The 13,389-nt window shown below is 37.1% G+C and overlaps 1 protein-coding gene across 4 annotated transcripts in view; it reads right to left on the reverse strand.

The window, feature by feature from the left end:
- LOC134540396 (fatty acid synthase-like) overlaps positions 1 to 13,389 on the reverse strand; it is a 140,720-nt gene that overhangs the window by 124,766 nt on the left and 2,565 nt on the right. For 3 of the 4 annotated variants that reach the window (XM_063383102.1, XM_063383105.1, XM_063383106.1), the window contains exon 1: positions 7,828 to 9,128. The exons of the other annotated variant lie outside the window; for it this stretch is intronic. The gene's annotated coding sequence lies outside the window, so the exon portion shown is untranslated. Of the gene's footprint in view, positions 1 to 7,827; positions 9,129 to 13,389 lie in introns of those variants that run through there. 4 annotated transcript variants of the gene reach the window in all.

The following is a 13,389-nucleotide window of genomic DNA, read 5'->3' on the forward strand; positions in this document are numbered from 1 at the left end:
AAATGTGTTTAAGAATTATCACAACTTTAAATGAGGTGATGAAAGACCAAGTGGTGTAAGTCATTAATTGATACATCTGAGATATTAAGGCTTAAAGTTGTTGATTGACAGAAAATTCCTAAGACAACATTACCACATTTCAATGGTACTAGTTATTCTCAAATTATGTATTTTATCTTTTGCAATTATAAAATCAATATCTTACATCTCACAACAAGTAAAACATAAGTGGCTTTAGACTTTTTAATGAAAATCTGTGACTTACACCACTTTGCATATAAATGTGAATGGATAAATAATGTGTACAACAATATACATTAATATTAAAAAACATCACTTGGTATTATTATTATTATTATTATTAGAAATAATTGAGTGTTTTTTTTTAACTTTTTGAAATAGTATGTATAATCACAATTCACGTGTTCCATAAAGTGGCATGAAAAATAATTTATTTCAATAGTACTATGGTTCGTAAGGAAGTAAGTGATCATTCACCAAAGACATCACTCAGGATCATCCTCTTGAAGATGCCCAAGTTCAACTTCATTGTGTTCTTCAGAATTCTCCTTTAAGCTTAGGAAGTACTCGTTGTGAATAGGTGGTATGAACTGCAGAAGATCTAGCATATCTTTTTCTTGATGTGACTGATGGTTCTGACTCCATCGTAAAGCTTTTCTTGCGTAATGTTGGCAAAACCCTGATGCACAGGTCATCCCACTCTCTTTCCTTGTGCCAAGTTTAGGCTACAAAAGTCGATGTCCTTGTTAAAGGTCTCCTTGTAATAAATTGTTAGGGGGTTTAATCGCCTGTACTGAAGCCACTGTATTTTTAACCACGAAACTTGTTCGTTCAAAACATTTTTCTTTCTCTTAGTTACCACTTTTTCTAGAGATGATGTTGAGAAGAAAAGCCCTGGAGACATCTTGACTACCATGAATGGTCTTTTCGTCCTTGATTTTGTGATAATATCCATCCAATCTTCAGGAGTGTAGATTAACTTTCCTTTAGAAAACTGTTCTATCAAACCAAAATCGGAATCGTTGGGGAGAAATGAATGTCCTGAAACCATAAATTTGTGATCAATGACTTCTATTTCAAGTGATGAATCTGGAACCAATTTCATACACGACAGAGCAGTTTTTATCTTTCTATTTTGGCCAGTACAAGCATTCATGTATTTTTGTACCAGCACAATCCCTGACATGTTTTACAATACACGATGACACTTCCTGGGAGGCTCTAGATGCCACTGTCTCATCCCATACATCCATAACAGCACAATCTGAAGCTAGGTTATGGCAGCCCAAGTTATAACAGTATAAGTTACGTTTGTAATAGGTACGCCAAAGAACACGAAAGTCTAGGATATGGCAAAGCCTTTTCATGATCGAAAGTGAATGCATAGGTGTCTTCTGAAGTTTGGGATAGTATTCTGTCTTCTTGTAGACGCGATCTAGCCTTTTTAGACCTTAAGTAGGTGAAGTTCATGTTCTACTTCAATTTTTCTGAGTTCATTTGCACTTATTGTTGAAGACTTTAGAATTTGGTACTGGTCACACCTTGTGCAAGTATCAGTCCTAGGTGGGTGAAATGCTAAATTAAATTCTGTGTTAAAGATTCTTCTGTACATTGGTTCTTCAACTAAAATAAAACCAGGCTCCTCAGCATAATGCTTCTTATAGAGGTCGTGCATCAGTCTGATGTTCATATCAGGTGCTAGGTAACGCCTGTTTGGGTTGTGAGAATAGCTGTAATGTGATTGGTAGCTAGGAAAGGACTGAATGTGAACACGTACCTTATCTAAACGGTCCTCAGACGTTTTATTGCCTGGTGGATTATTTCCTCTTCCATCACTGCCGGCTTCTTTTCCTTCTTTGATTTTACTTACAGCCCTGCTCATCCTGCCATCAGATATCTGAAATGTTTGTAAGAAATATTTTTTACATACTCTTGTGGACTCTCCGTTAAAAGGTAGATAAAATAAATGAACACTTTGGCGAGGAGGCTTTGTAGAATTTCTTGGTCGTTGTGAAATTGGTTTACAGACTTTAACCAACCCACCAACATAAGCATTTTGCGATCGGAAGTCACCCATTTTCCAAAAGTTCTGAAATACTTCTTTCTACTTTTTCATCAATTTTGCTATGACACTTCATTCTACACTCACAGTCTGAGTTAGCAAATATTTTACCTTGCACTAGGCTTCCATCTCTTGATGTACCTATAACAACTCCCAGAGTTTCTTCGTTTTTTCATAGCATCTCTGTTACTAATACTCTTCAATCTTTTCCTAAATCTCCTTTTAATCTTTCTCTCTTCTATGGAGCCAGATTCTGTTGATGATGGTTGATATTCTGAACTACTATTTTCTAGAATCCTTTCAATATCTTGCTTATCATCTTCTACTGATTCAATAAACTCCATTGTTATTTTATTTATTATTGTTGAGTGGCCTACAGCCTGAAGACCACGGCCATTGGGTAACGTGTCCTTAGTCGAACCTTTATCATATCATAGCAAGCAAATCTCACAATGTAAATGAACACTAATGCCTTACCCGGGACTCTAACCCAGAACCCCTCGCACCATAAGCCGGTGTGCATCCAACTACGCTACGGAGGTCAGCCTCCATTGTTAAAGCACACAAAAAGACTGAAAGACATTTACACAGCGTTGCCAACCCTTCAGCAAAAAAAGTCCGTACTAAAATGTCATTTGGACCGTATTTCCCGATCCAGGTCCGTACATTAATTTTTTTACGATCATTAAAGAAAACTATTGCACAATAATGACTTCATGATTTAATTTTGCCATGAAATAGAATTACGAAATAAACGAAATAAAATCTTGTTCTTACCCAACACAGTTATGGAATAAACGACTTGTGATGTCGCAACAGATTGCATGCTGGGAAGAAACAGCATTTTTTTTTTCTTCACAAACAACCGCACGTCTGCCGCGTTCTGCCGTATGATAAATGCTACGTGCTTGTAACACGACTCCAGCTCAAGTATAAGATAAACACTAAATACAAGTTTGAAATTACTGCCCATTATTAACATATGTTTAATCGCTGAGAAATCTGCCAGAAGTACTCCTTTATTGTCAACAGCGGTAAGGGTTATTTTCATCGACTCGTTTATTATGGATGAAATGCCTGGTAACAAAACTTCTGCAATCTTTTAAAATTATTGATGAGAGTGAGTTAGATGTATAAAATAATGTATAAAAACTGTTCGGCCCTGTTATTACATACTTTTTCAGACAATATTTGTGCAAAATCAGCTGTTCCTACCCATTATTCAGTGCACAAACGCTCTTGGCCAAGTCGTAGTAAGTTGTGAATGGGTGAATCAAGAAATACTTGAAATTCGTGAAACTGTGCTTGTCTTTTAGCACTGGCACCAAAGAAATTATAAATGTTTCATACTAAATCTTCACAATGTCTAGGAAGGTACTTGCATGCCTTACTAGCGCAAAGATGCAATGAATAGCAAATATACTTGAGAACTGTAATACCAGGACAATGTTCTTTAAAACGACTCATTACTGAATTTTGAGCACCCATCATTACATTGCACCCATCAGATGCAAATCCAACTATGTTTTCAATCGGAAAATCGTACTCCTTCAGCGAGTCAGTTATGCCTTTAAACAAAGTCTCACCAGTTGCCCCTTCATTCGCTTTCGAATATTTCCCAACTCAAAGACATTATAAAGATTCCAGAGTCGACTAATTATTTTATTTAAGTTTAAATCAAAATATCTAACTACAATAAGTACCTGATGTTTTAACAGTTCCTATGTCAGTTGATTCGTCCGTCAAAATGCTAAATTTTGATGATTTTAAGAGTTTTGAAATTTCTTGCTTGTGGTTTTCGCCAATGACATTACTTACAACAGCTGTACACTTAGTACGTTTCTTATGTATAGCGTCGGCGATTTTAGAGTCGGGAAAACAGATTTCAAACATCCTCTAAATGGTCCATTGCCATGAATGGTATGTTATGCTCCGCAAAAAATAAAATAAAAAAAAAAAGCCAACTTAATTTCTGCGGTGTGCGCTAGCTTCTGAATGTCAGATATCATATAGCAGTGACAAGTTTTTCTAGAAACGAACTAATTGCACTCTGGCTTGCTGCAGAAACAACTTTCAGAGCTTTTTAACAGAACTAAGTTCTGAAATGAAAGAAATATTACATAGGTACTTTACATTTCGCTTTTTCAGAACTAGGTACAGGGACCGCTGCACAACCAACCTTTAAATTCAGGATATGTTTCCCAAACCTTTCTGTACTTCTGTTTCCTCCTTGTTGGCTTTGTTGAAGATGAAGTTTTTACTTTTTTTTGGGGTCGGAGGACCACATTCGTCATCGTCTGAAGCAGAACATTCAGATTATTATAAAATGCAGTAACTCGCAAAAGGAAAATAAAATAATGTGGCGGAATAAATACAGTATTTCTCGAGTTTTATAATTAAAACTGATTTGCTACATCGCGCACAATTCACTCGTAAACTTTTTTTATCACGGCGCTTTTCCCGACTCCGACAATCAAGAAATGCAACGACCACTAGAGGTGGGTCGCAGAGTATTAACCTGCTACTTTGTAACTGACACACGCATGTATCAGGTACTGAAAAAAAACGAGTACACTATTCAAGTATCAAGTACTTTAGTATCAGTTTAGAATTCGCCTGGAGCAACACCACGGCCAATGTGCGCAGAACCCGATCGCAGATAACGGTCATTTAGGGCGGAGCTTGTAAAAGGGGAGGGAGCGGCACGACGAATAAGGGATAAAGAAGGGAAAGAATGTAGGGGGGGAAGCGCAGGGGAAGGCGTTGAAGGAGAGGCGCAGAGTGAAATTGTTACGAGTCGTTTTGTTTATTGTACCTAGAGGTGGGTTGTGACAGCAATTTTCGGTATCTGTTCCAACCTGTTACTGATACAGCATTGTACCATGTTACAAGTCTCTGATACTTCTGTATCAGACGGTCCCAGGAGGCAACAAAGCTCCGCGTACGCAGACCGTGCGACCGGAAGGAGAATCTGATCCATTATTTATCACGCCTGGTAATTCTCTACCTCTGATACGCTCATGCCCGCCTGATACAACCAGTATCAATCAGTTCAACATTCACTGCAGTTCGTCCTGGCCGTGTATCACCATGTTGCGGGCTGTCATGCTTTGTAGTTAGTATCTTTATAGTGAAATAAGGAATGGATAAGTGCACGAAAAAGACTTCATTTGTGTGGAATTTTTTCACGGAAAATAATGAGTTTGCTAATTGTAATTTGTGTAAACAAAAACTGAGTTATAAATCATCGACTAATCTGAAGAAACATTTGAAAAAACATTGATATAATTAGTATGCTCACTAATGTACCTATCTGTTTTTTTATTTTTTTATTTTTGATAAAATCGTATATTTTTAATGTATAAAAACACTAGTTACTAATTGTTTTCGAAAAAAGAAAGTCCATATGTTGATTACATCTGTTATTAGTGTCAACTGAGAATTTATTTGCATTTTCATAGCTGTTAGGTGCACAAATATAAATATTATATCTTGTATTAATGTACTTTTTAATATTAAAATTTCATTAGTTTTATTATTGAACGAGACGGTGCACGCACTGCGCACTGAGCGTACTTTGAAGTAGGACAATAAACAAAACGACTTGTAACCAGGGCTGCCACTCTGATATTCATGAAAAACCTAGATAACCTACAAAAAAACCCAGACACATGGGTAAAAACCCAGATGCGTCTAAAATGCTATCGTTGAAAATGTTTGTGTACTAATTCAAAAATATAAACATAACTGGTTTTAATATAAAACAATTAATTACCTTACAAGACTGAAAACGGTTAAATACAACCAATACAAGAAAATTACACTGCAGCAAAATGGCTGTATAAGTAATTCTTGGACCAGCACATATCATAAAAAAACCTACAAATATATACATGACAAAACAAACACCATCACTGCATTCTTTAAACCGGTAATTGTTTTTATAAAACTACATCATGTACGTTAGTCTTTATTCAGAGTCTGATTCTACAAGATTGGTTTGAAGGTTAATTGTTGCATTGGTTTTGTGTTCTGCAAGCCTCTTTGAAGAATGTGTCTAATTTAATATTCGACTTAGCTTCTTGAAAACTAGTTTTGTGTTTATATGTATTTTTGTGTGTGAAACACATAGACTTGTTTGCATTTATCAAACAGATATTGCAACAGATACAGTAGCTACTACCTTTATTATTGTTTTAGGTATAAAAATAATTAAAATTATAAAAAACCTAGAATTGTTGGAATTCATTATTTAAAAACCCAGAAACCCAAACACCATTGGAAAAACCCAGATCTGGGTGGAAAAACCCATGAGTGGCAGCCCTGCTTGTAATAATATCGCTTTGCGCCTCTCCTTCAAGGCTTCAACGCCTTCCCCTGCGCTTCCTCCCCTACATTCTTTCCCTTCTTTATCCCTTATTCGTCGTTCCTACTCCCTCCCCTTTCACAAACTCCGCCCAAGTGACAGTCATCTGCGATCGGGTACTGCGCTCATTGGCCGTGGTGTTGTTCCAGGTGAATTCTGAACTGATACTAAAGTCTCTGATACTTTTCAAGTGTACTTGTTTGCCGTTCCTGATACAGGCGCGTATCAGTGACAAAGTATCAGGTTGATACTTTTCGACCCAGCTCTAATTGTACCACATCAAAGTACGCTCAGTGCTCAGTGCATGCTTCTTGCGAAGACTGAAGATTCTAGCTAGTACGCTATTAGCGATACAAGACCAAGGACACTGGTTCTAGATCCATCATCCTTAGGTGATAGATATGTGGATCTACGATCTAGGGAGCAAAGCTAAAACACCATCTCGTTCAATAATAAAACTAATGAAATTTTAATATTAAAAAGTACATTAATAAAAGATATAATATTTATATTTGTGCTCCTAACAGCTATGAAAATGCAAATAAATTCTCAGTTGACCCTAATAACGGATGTAATCAACATATGAACTTTCTGTTTTCGAAAACAATTAGTAACTAGTGTTTTCATACATTAAAAGATTACAATTTTATCAAAAATAAAAAATAAAAAACAGATAGGTACATTAGTGAGCATACTATATCAATATACATTTGAGTTACATCAGGCAGATAGCAGTGCCAATATCTTGTAACCCTTCTTCCTCCTTAATTGGAAGAGGGGTTGCGTCCCCGACTCACTCTGGGCGCGAAGGGAAAAAATAAATATTAAAACCAGGCATAAAAAGCTAAACAATATAAATTTCCCACACCACTGCCCAGGGGTCAGGCCAAAAAAATTCAAAGGATATAATAGCAGAGTAACCATTAAACAAACAAGAGGCAAGACTTTGGACGTATGTTATTAAAAAATAGAAATTTGCAAAAATAATTTTTACTATACATAACCATACAAGCTTAGTTACAAAAGCTGACGTTAATAATGGCAGCATCTTATCCCCATTTGCGATACTAACAATAACCTTTAAAAAATCGTAAAAATATAAATACTGATAACAAGTATAAAAATATATAAGGGCGTGAGGCGTGGCCACTATAAAATATCAAAATTTACTGACTGCCCTAATACCAAAAATCAAACAAGACAATCAATATAAATATATAAAAAAACTACAAAAATAATACTGAAGTACAAACAAATTATTTAAATAAAGTTCTTAAACTCTCAATCAACGGTTTAGTCTTTCTTCAGATGTTCGTTGCTAAAGACTTGCCAAAAAACAAACAAAGTTAATATCCTAGGCGTGCGCTGGCTTCCTGACCTTCCTCACCAACTCCAGAGTCTAATGCCACGCCGGGCCATAGGTACGAATTCACAAAGGCGTGAACGATGACCAAAAAAAAATTATCTTATTTTTAAGGGAAATGTAGCAAAAACTCTTCACGTAACATAACCATGTTACCACAGAAGTATTTATCATCAGCTTCAAACAAAGTCTTACTTCTTTATTAACTTGCCAATGATTTTATAAAAACGTAGAATGGCCGCACCAACCAACATCAGGCTGCGCATGTAGTCCAATACCGATCGCATACATTTAATAATACTGCACAAGCTGATATATTAGCCAAATGCCAACTTTACGTATGCAAATTCCGATGACAAAGTCTCAAAAACAAATTGCAAAATGTTCGTTTCTTCCAAACTTATACTTTTATTGCAACTACAGGCAAACGGGCGACCTTATTAAAAAATCCCACACTGGAACAACGTGTGAAACAAATGGGCCTCTTCACCAAACAGGCTAATAAAAGTTCCGTCCAAATAAAATTTAGTATGGGAAAATACACAGTTCACTAGGTTTGCCAAAAACCAGTGCAGCACCACGAGGGTAAAAATCAAAATCGCGGCCTCTCTTTACCTTGATTACTTCTGTATCACAGGGCAATCCATTGCCCTGTCGCCCAGCGTGGAGCCTCCATCCCAATACTCTTCGTCGCCCGTTGCCGTCCGGCACACCAGTCCGCACCGTCACATCCCTCTGTCCTCCACGGTCGCTCGGCACCCACTCACCGGCCCAGCTGATTTTTTCTTCCCGGCAAGCCGAATGTCTGACGTCATCAGCCAACCGCCGGGCGCTCACCAAGTGGTATTTACGTGAAACACAATCGATATTCTTAAACTCATAATCGATAGCTACCAAACTGCGTATAACTAATTAACAGAAACAAATATAATTAAAAAAATTTACAGATAAATTAACATTAATTAAAAAAGGCGTAAAAATACGTGAAATAAAAACCATATAAAACTAGAGACCAGCAACAAAAATAAATTACAAGTAAAAATGTGGCCCTGCCGGCCACAACCTCCGCCTAGAACAAAAAAAATTTAAACAGCAACCTTAAAAAAACTAAAACGTCAAAAAAACAAAACCTGGACTTGGAGAAAAAGCATTCACAAAAACTTCTAATCCAACAAACCAGCCCAAACTCAAACAAACAAACCAGCAACAAGGAATACTTGCCTCCAAAGCCCCAGCCAAAATTTCAACGCTAAAAAAAAACAAGAGAAGGATTTTCCAACAAGTAACGGAAAAGACAAACTAAACCCACAAACCTAACAAACAGGACCTAAGTAAGCCAAAACAAACAAACAAGCTCCAAAGTCAAATCCGAAACGTATTAGACAAAACCTTCTCTCTCAAAATTATCAATAACTAAAGAACAAAAAAAAAATAAAACACCAAGTCTGACAACCCGGAGGTTGCAAACTAAAGCAAAGAACTATAAAAACTATAACCTCACAGGAAATATATCAAAACCATCACTGGTAATCTAAATGACCACTATAATTCCTGGTGCTGATCCTGCTCCCGCTTCTTTTTAAAGCAAAATTTTTCTGAATGACCGTTTTTGCCACAAAAACCACAAACAAATTTATTTACCTCCGAAACCGAGCAATCCTTAGCAAAATGCCCTACCTTATTACACTTAAAACAAGTCTCATCAATTTTTTCATTACCCGGCGTTTTAAAACAAACCATTTTAAAATTCATTTTACCTTTACCCTTATCGAATTCACATTTAGCGTAAAAAATATTATCTACCTGGATAGCCCAAGTGTTGAGTTCCTCCACACTATTAGGTCTGCCAATAAATGCGCATTCGTGTCTGATGGCAGGATTTAGATTTTCCAAAATAATAGCTACAAAACGGTGATCATCTAACTGCAGACCAAATACATTAACGTGATTTCTAATATCCTGTATAAATTCTAAGGTGCTTTCATTTTCCCGTTGAAAACGGAAAATCAATTCCTTAATTAGATCGTCCTTCACCCTCTTAGGGCACAAATATTCCCACAAATTCTCTTTCACTACCGACCATCCAACAGACTTATTTATACCTGACGTAATCACATCTCTAGCGATCCCGCTACATTTAGTCGAAATACACCTTAACAATTCTTGCTCATTTTGTAAACAACAATTAGTTTTCAAACTATCTACCCCCAAGCAAAACTTTATTAAATCTCTTGGCCCACCGGAGCATAAAGATGGCAACCTATCCAGTTCCTTAAAAAGCAATTTACTTTGCATAGCAGTATTCAATGAATTTACTTGGCTGATCTCCGAATTCTCCACATTTTCCTCAACAGGTTTTTTCCTCCCTTCTTTAATGTGGGTACTTAATTTCCTGCGTAAGGTATCAATGTCATCCTCCAGACCACTCTCTACTCCCGCTGCTTGCAAATTAGCGTAAACCTGTTCTTTGGGAAGTTTATAAATCCAAGAAACTGCCATTATTAAAAAAATCAAAAAAGTCAGCAAAATCGCAAAAGTCCAAAGTCTCTGCCCAGCAGAGTGGCGCAGGTTGTAACCCTTCTTCCTCCTTAATTGGAAGAGGGGTTGCGTCCCCGACTCACTCTGGGCGCGAAGGGAAAAAATAAATATTAAAACCAGGCATAAAAAGCTAAACAATATAAATTTCCCACACCACTGCCCAGGGGTCAGGCCAAAAAAATTCAAAGGATATAATAGCAGAGTAACCATTAAACAAACAAGAGGCAAGACTTTGGACGTATGTTATTAAAAAATAGAAATTTGCAAAAATAATTTTTACTATACATAACCATACAAGCTTAGTTACAAAAGCTGACGTTAATAATGGCAGCATCTTATCCCCATTTGCGATACTAACAATAACCTTTAAAAAATCGTAAAAATATAAATACTGATAACAAGTATAAAAATATATAAGGGCGTGAGGCGTGGCCACTATAAAATATCAAAATTTACTGACTGCCCTAATACCAAAAATCAAACAAGACAATCAATATAAATATATAAAAAAACTACAAAAATAATACTGAAGTACAAACAAATTATTTAAATAAAGTTCTTAAACTCTCAATCAACGGTTTAGTCTTTCTTCAGATGTTCGTTGCTAAAGACTTGCCAAAAAACAAACAAAGTTAATATCCTAGGCGTGCGCTGGCTTCCTGACCTTCCTCACCAACTCCAGAGTCTAATGCCACGCCGGGCCATAGGTACGAATTCACAAAGGCGTGAACGATGACCAAAAAAAAATTATCTTATTTTTAAGGGAAATGTAGCAAAAACTCTTCACGTAACATAACCATGTTACCACAGAAGTATTTATCATCAGCTTCAAACAAAGTCTTACTTCTTTATTAACTTGCCAATGATTTTATAAAAACGTAGAATGGCCGCACCAACCAACATCAGGCTGCGCATGTAGTCCAATACCGATCGCATACATTTAATAATACTGCACAAGCTGATATATTAGCCAAATGCCAACTTTACGTATGCAAATTCCGATGACAAAGTCTCAAAAACAAATTGCAAAATGTTCGTTTCTTCCAAACTTATACTTTTATTGCAACTACAGGCAAACGGGCGACCTTATTAAAAAATCCCACACTGGAACAACGTGTGAAACAAATGGGCCTCTTCACCAAACAGGCTAATAAAAGTTCCGTCCAAATAAAATTTAGTATGGGAAAATACACAGTTCACTAGGTTTGCCAAAAACCAGTGCAGCACCACGAGGGTAAAAATCAAAATCGCGGCCTCTCTTTACCTTGATTACTTCTGTATCACAGGGCAATCCATTGCCCTGTCGCCCAGCGTGGAGCCTCCATCCCAATACTCTTCGTCGCCCGTTGCCGTCCGGCACACCAGTCCGCACCGTCACATCCCTCTGTCCTCCACGGTCGCTCGGCACCCACTCACCGGCCCAGCTGATTTTTTCTTCCCGGCAAGCCGAATGTCTGACGTCATCAGCCAACCGCCGGGCGCTCACCAAGTGGTATTTACGTGAAACACAATCGATATTCTTAAACTCATAATCGATAGCTACCAAACTGCGTATAACTAATTAACAGAAACAAATATAATTAAAAAAATTTACAGATAAATTAACATTAATTAAAAAAGGCGTAAAAATACGTGAAATAAAAACCATATAAAACTAGAGACCAGCAACAAAAATAAATTACAAGTAAAAATGTGGCCCTGCCGGCCACAATCTATAATAAAAAAAAAACACTTTGCAAGTTCAGTCACTATTTAACAAATAAGTATTGCATTATTTTCTTAACTTACACGTTGGATGTTCGGGAACATCTGTCAGACACAATAAGTTAAGTTCAGTCACTTTTTACAATATTTCTTATTGGCATTTAGAAAAAAAAGTTTCTTGACTTTCTCGCTTGATGTTCGAGAACGTCGATCAGACACAATAATTCCAGTTTTTGAGAACAATCGTTCACAGGGAACAGAGGTAGCAACTGTAGCAAACTTCTCTAGGACTACTCTCTTGAGATGTGGGTAGTTGTACGAGTGTCGATCATCGCTCCTACTTCTGGACAGTGATAGTGATGTTAAACTATCTTGATTCTGATCAGGTAACTGTACAGTTGGATGTTTACATTTCAAATGTTTCTTCAGATTAGTCGATGATGATTTATAACTCAGTTTTTGTTTATACAAATTACACTTAGCAAACTCATTATTTTCCGTGAAAAAATTCCACACAAATGAAGTCTTTTTCCCTGCACTTATCCATTCCTTATTTCACTATAAAGATACTAACTACAAAGCATGACGGCCCGCAACATGGTGATACACGGCCAGGACGAACTGCAGTGAATCTAGAACTGATTGATACTGGCTGTATTAGGCGGGCATGAGCGTAACAGAGGTAGAGAATTACCAGGCGTGATAAATAATGTATCAGATTCTCCTTCCGGTCGCGCGGTCTGCGTACGCGGAGCTTTTTTTTTTTTTTACTGTTGGAGAGAAGTAAGAACAGGGAGGGGAGGTTGGAAGAGAGTGAGAAATACTCCTTTAACGTCGAAAAGGGGGGAATGAAGTATAACTAGCAGAAGGGGGGGTTGCAGATTACGAAAGGCGTGGAAAGAGAACACCGATACCTTTTTACGCTAGTGATGACGGCACGGAGGATGTGTAACCTGTAACGAGAATACTGATACCTTGTTGCTTCCTGGGATCGCTAATGCTCTAGCTTATACAGAAGTATCAGCTACTTGTAACTAGTACATTACTGTATCAGTAACAGGTTGGAACAGATACCGAAAATTGCTGTAACAACCCACCTCTAACGACCATGCACTGCCTTTCTGTTACTACTGGCTCTTTTTTTATCAGCGTCCAACGCCAACCAGATAGTTACGGGCATTCCCCTTCGGTAAAAAATTACGTAGCGCCGTATTACCAACACGGTAGCCCATATAGGCCTACGTAGAAGTGTATGAAATGTTGAGATTTTCAAAACTAGTTAGATATTATTGAAACAATTGTGTCAAATATTTTATTGGGTAGAAACCACATTCT

This window comes from Bacillus rossius, chromosome 16, assembly GCF_032445375.1.
Source record: "Bacillus rossius redtenbacheri isolate Brsri chromosome 16, Brsri_v3, whole genome shotgun sequence".
In the NCBI taxonomy this organism is placed as follows: Eukaryota; Metazoa; Arthropoda; class Insecta; order Phasmatodea; family Bacillidae; genus Bacillus; species Bacillus rossius.